We start from the raw sequence: 6067 nt of genomic DNA on the forward strand, positions 1-6067 counted from the left end.
TCATTTACATGGATTCATTTGTTCAATACAATAATGGTTAGTTTGAAGGTTTAAGGAAATGATTATTGGGGTTGTTATGAGAGATATATTTTGGATGATTTACCGGTAAACAATAAAGGGATCTATGCTTATACTTTGGATTTAATTTTGTGTAGACGTGTGTTCATATGAGAAAATAACAGTAGCTTAGTGTATGATTTGAGATTAGCAATGAAAGAAGATGGCAATGGTATTAAGAGTGGAACCTAAAACCTCGTGAATGAAAATCAACAACTCTCATTTCTCAAACATTGAGTATGTAGAAGATATGGTGCAGTTAGTGAATAAAACGGAGTTTAGAATTTTATCTGGCATTTCACATTTTTAACTCTAAATTGGATGGTCAACACGGTCAATCAACGCCAATTCGTTGACTGGGCACCAAACTCAGATATTGACAAAGTTAGGCACCAAACGCGAAAGTGTACCATTTTATAGGCACCAAACTCGAAATATCCCTTCTAATAATGAACTTCTAATCTCTTAAAAAGGTCATACATTACCTATAATAAAACATGGAAAGAAGGATATAAGGTTTGCAACCGTTAATAACTTCTCAACGATTATGGGATCTTCTTTAAGCTAGATAATCATCGCAAAAATTGAATAAAATACCATAAACACAAATCACTCAAGGAAGTCCACATGCTTCGTTAGATTTCGGAACTATATGATCAAGACCAAATCACGAACTATAAAGACTCCCCTTTAATAGAAAATTTTCAGAAAAAATATTTCCTGCACAAATTACATGTCTAGAGGCTTGAGAGTCGAAAAAAGCTTGCATTTTGGATGCATTGACTCAAGGAAGTCCAGTGACTTCGTTAGAAGTTGAAATCCTTTATTTAAAACCAAACTATAAACCAGATAAACTTATTTTTATTATAAAATTTTATAAAAAATAATTGTGGTAAAAAATAATACATTTAAAGGCTCTACATGTTATCCAAATTGCATTTCTACGTATGTTGATTCCAAAAATAAAGAGGGAAGTCATCCTTTACATTGAAAATAAGGATGAAACACCAATTGCTAAGCGTCCGAATCCTATATATTTTACTGTATACTGTGGGGAACTTAAAGACAGAGGTAACAGAAAAAGAATGAGGTCATTCCCACTTCGTATGAAGAAGTTATGAGCAAAATAGTCGAAAAAGAGATTACACAAAACCTTGGGGGACAAAGAGGGTTATATAAGTAGACAATATTTATAATAAGGGTTATTTTGAGTTTGGTGCCTATAAAATGGCACACCTTTTACTTTGGTGCCTAACTTTGTCAGAATTTGAGTTTGGTGTGGGTCCCAACAAGGCAGTTGACTTAACGGATGACTGGTGGACCGTTCACAAGCTGTGTTGGAGCACAACTTGTTGCTCGCCCCCCCGCCAAATTTTGTAAATAAATACGTGTCTTTGTGAATAATTTTTTAAACAATCATTATTTAATTTAACTAGTTCAGTAATACGGAACACGGTAGGGAAATCTCTCTAGATCATTTTCCAAACACGTTACGAGCTTTCAAGAGAAATAAGGCTGACTTATCTGACTGCCATGATAACTATGGATTTACATAAAATGGAAAAAAATTTAATTAATAAAATAATGATTAATTGGAAAAATGAATAGGGTCATTTGCATGAATTCATTTGTTCAATACAATAATGGTTAGTTTGAAGGTTTAAGGAAACGATTATTGGGGTTTACATGAGAGATAGATTTTGGATGATTTACCGGTAAACAATGAAGGGAGCTATGCTTATACTTTGGATTTAATTTTGTGTAAACAGGTGGTCATATGAGAAAATAACAGTAGCTCAGTGTATGATTTGAGATTAGAAATGAGAGAAGATGGCAATGGTATTAAGAGTGGAACCTAAAACCTCGTGAATGAAAATCAACAACTCTCATTTCTCAAACATGGAGTATGTAGAAGATAGGGCGCAGTTAGTGAATAAATCGGAGGTTAGAATTTTATTAGACATTTCACATTTTTAACTCTAAATTGGATGGTCAACACGGTCAATCAACGCCAATTCGTTGACTGGGCACCAAACTCAGATATTTACAAAGTTAGGCACCAAACGCGATAGTGTACCATTTTATAGGCACCAAACTCGAAATATCCCTTCTAATAATGAACTTCTAATCTCTTAAAAAGGTCATAGATTACCTATAATAAAACATGGAAAGAAGGATATAAGGTTTCCAACCATTAATAACTTCTCAACGATTATGGGATCTTCTTTAAGCTAGATAATCATCGCAAAATTTGAATAAAATACCATAAACACAAATGACTCAAGGAAGTCCGCAGGCTGATGGACGCATTTATGTGTCTATTTTCATCCCTTTTGTGTATTTTGTTAGTACCCATTTGTGCTTATTGTGGTGTTTTTATGTTTGTTTAGGTGTTTTTTGGAGAAATATCCTTGTGTAGAAAGAGTTGCTCAATAAGTGATGTTTTGCACCCCCGGAGAAAATTACCAAGAGCACCCCAGAAATGCACCAGAGGCACCCCAACAATATGTCGGAAAAGTCCCAGAAAAAGTGTTAAAGGCACCTTATAGAAATTACTAAAGACACCCATCTTTTGGATAAGGGCACCCCCAGGCACCCAGAGGATTAAGGCACACGCGTTTTGGATTCAGGGCACCTCCCTTTCTTCTTCGTTTGAAAATGAATTTGGCGGGAAAATGCATGCAGACGCTGGCAGATTTTGGAGTTGAATGTTTGGACTGTTTTAACGAGATTCAATCGCTGGAAATGATTGGGATGGTTTTAATATAGCATAACAGGCCTGGTACAATGAATTGGATCAACCGAATTGGGCTGGATCGAGTCAAACAGAGTCGAACAGGGAAGAGAAATATTTTTGGAAACAGAGAGAATTTCGAGTTATTTTTTTGAAGATACTCGAGTAAAGAGTGAATATATTGTACTTAGGATAATATTCATCGAATCTTAGAAGATTGAGTAACAAAATATTTGTTATAAACGCAAGGGAAATCAAAATCTGATTTGCTTCCTAAACAGGCCATGAAAAATATAACCGAGTAATGAAGGATTTCGGGGATTAATGGGAGAGATTCTTTGGACATGTTTGTTATAAAAGAGTTTCATTGGAGGCATAGAAAGTAAAAAAAGGGACGGAAAAGGTTTTGGGAGGAACAGAGAAATCACAAGAGGTGTACAAAAAAGTTACAGTGAGAAAGTTTCTGCTGGTGAAGAACAGTCAGTCCAAGACAGACGTTTTCCAACAGCGTCTGCAACGCTCAGCTGTGCGTCGCATCAACCAGACAACAGCAGTTCATTCTTGTCGTTGTTTTATCAGTAGTTTGTAACGATTGTATGCGTTGCAAACAGTGTTGTAAACCAATTTTTCTCCATTTTCTCTTAATTGTAAACAAATTTTGAGTATCAATGAATCAATTTGAGAGGTATTTCACCATGATGAGCTAAACCCATTCTCTGGGGCAACGGAGGAAACTTTTCGGCCAATGAAAAAGGGGTAATTTCTATTTAATTATTTATGCAATTTATTATATTTAATTATTTGCCTTGAATAAATAGTTTCACAAGGATTTTTATCAAGTAATTGTTATTTTGATTGATGGGATATGCTTAACTTAGTGTTCTTGATATCCCATGCTTTTAACTTACATTTATTCTTTTATAAAATCCATATTTGCAATAATTAAAATTATTTAAACGAAAAAAAATTGCATAATAATATTAGAAATACCATTTTAAATTGGTAGAGAAAAGTGGAATCCTTAGCCCTCTTTTCTCCATAAAGACTTCAATCACTTTGTTATTTTCTTTACAATTTAATTAAATCTAAAAAAAAAAGTTACCTTCACAAGTTCGAAAGAACCTCTTTTACCACTATCTACAACAACATTTGAAAACACATCAATTTTTGGCACCGCCGACGTGGACCTGTGCTTAGGTAGAATATTTTTTTTAGGTTTATTATTTTTTTAAAAAAATTGTTTGTTCCTTTTTACGTTTCTTTTTGTCTTGATTTTGCAGGTTTGAAGTGAAAGCTAAGGACTTGGAGAGGAAAAGCTTAAAGCTTAAAGCGAAAAGAGAAAAAGAAGAAAAAAAGAAGACAAATAAAAATTTTTAGGATTTAATTTTAATATTTTTTTTATTATTATTATTTTTAATTTTTTTAGAGTGTGTGAGGAATTTTTGTATTATTATTATTTTTATTTTTTTTTCCTTTTTGAACTCTTGGACTGGACTTTAATTTTTTTTAAACCCTACGGAAGGGTACTTTTAAATAAAAATTGTGTGCAGGGAAGGACGGTGATTACGATATCACCTCGGCCCCTTGGGTTCGCACACGACATAGGAGTCGTGGCCCGAGTCGACGACAACGGTTCTTCGCCCGTCTGGTACGGGAGGTAAGTCCATCGAAACACTCGCGAATCCCCTGTAAGCGAGTTACTGGATTCCTTAAGGTGTTCATTGTTTGAGGACGAATTTGGACTGCATTTAATTTTCCTAGTGAAGGGCAAGGCCTGGCCTAAACAAGATAAGGGTTTGGATTTCATCACCACTCCCTTCTTGCCCGCTTTAGGAAAACAAAACCTAACGCGAACCCAAACCTTAAAATTTGATTAGAAAGAGACCTATAGGGTATCGAGCTTATTAGGAAATTTTTTCGAAGAATATTGGTTATTCTTTTAGCATACTTCGAAGTTCATGACGGTCTCTGAGAGTTGAATGCGTGATTGCGCCGCCTTGCGGTGAGGCCTTGGGTTTCAAAGCTCTTAAGCTTCCCTCGCCTCGATTCAACTTACTTTGACTCGGATTGATTCCAGAGGGGTTTGCTTAAATTGTAACGAATTCCCCTTCGAGAAATAGAAGCTAGTCTAGAAACAATCTAAGTGAACCATCATGATTGTTGTTTGCTAGAAATCTTTAGGTTTGCTGTGGTAAAGTCGAGTCAGCCTGTTGTGTGATTGCTAGAACCTTCCTGTTAGGATTTTTATTCATTTTTGATTTTTTTTAGTGTATGCCCGATTTTGTTAATAGGGCTTGTAAAAGAGATACTCTAGGTCGATTGATTAGCGAAAAACCTAGTAGTTCTTCTAATATAAACAGGGAGCTCGAAGATTGTTCTTTTGAGAGCCCTGTTTTTGGAAACTTCAGTTTTGAGAATTTATCTCTGAGTGAGAGGAGTACCCCTAGTACTCCAATTGTGCCAAAGATGGCAACTTTGAAAGATTTGTTAAACCCAGTTAGGACCTCTCGTCAATCTTGTATCAAGTTAGCTGAAACCGAGGCAACTTATGAACTGAAACCTGGGACCTTGCAGATGCTCCCAATTTTTTTAGGAAAAGAAAATGAAAACCCCTATTTTCATATTAGGGAATTTGAGGAAATTTGTTGTACTCTACGAATTAAAAACCTAGATGATGATGCTCTGAAACTTAGGTTATTTCCCTTTTCCTTAAAAGATAAAGCCAAAGCATGGCTATACAGTTTGGCTTCTGAGTCAATTGAAACCTATGACCAACTTACTTCTGCCTTTATACAGAAGTTTTTCCCAAGGCACAAAACATCGTCTGTTAGGACACAAATATGTACATTTTCTCAACAAGAAGGAGAATCCTTATATAGGTATTTAGAAAGGTTCAATGACTTAATATCTCAGTGTCCTCATCATGGTTTAGAGAAGGTCAGGTTAGTTCAGATCCTCTACGAGGGTTTAGATTATTCAACAACAACCATGGTTGAGTCCTTATGCACAGGTGGGTTTGAGAATAAAACCGTTGATGAAGCGATGACATTTTTGAATGAAATCGCTGATAAGACCAACAATGGGAACATAGTAGGGAACCCAAGAAAAAAATTCTTCCGAGTAGAGGAAATGTCAATAGGGTAGAAGGATCTTATGAGTCAGACGCTAAAATAGCTGCCATAGCCAAAAGGTTAGAAGCCTTAGAATTAGGTCATTCTAGTGGTAGTAGTGGAAGAATAGAGCCTTTTTGGGAAGGCCATGTGATTGAAGAGCAAG

General features: G+C 35.5%; 1 pseudogene; it reads right to left on the reverse strand.

The window, feature by feature from the left end:
• Positions 1 to 5621: 5621 nt before the first annotated feature.
• Positions 5622 to 5721, reverse strand: LOC113346177 (annotated as a pseudogene).
• Positions 5722 to 6067: the final 346 nt, after the last annotated feature.

The sequence above is a fragment of the Papaver somniferum genome, unplaced genomic scaffold (assembly GCF_003573695.1).
Source record: "Papaver somniferum cultivar HN1 unplaced genomic scaffold, ASM357369v1 unplaced-scaffold_97, whole genome shotgun sequence".
In the NCBI taxonomy this organism is placed as follows: Eukaryota; Viridiplantae; Streptophyta; class Magnoliopsida; order Ranunculales; family Papaveraceae; genus Papaver; species Papaver somniferum.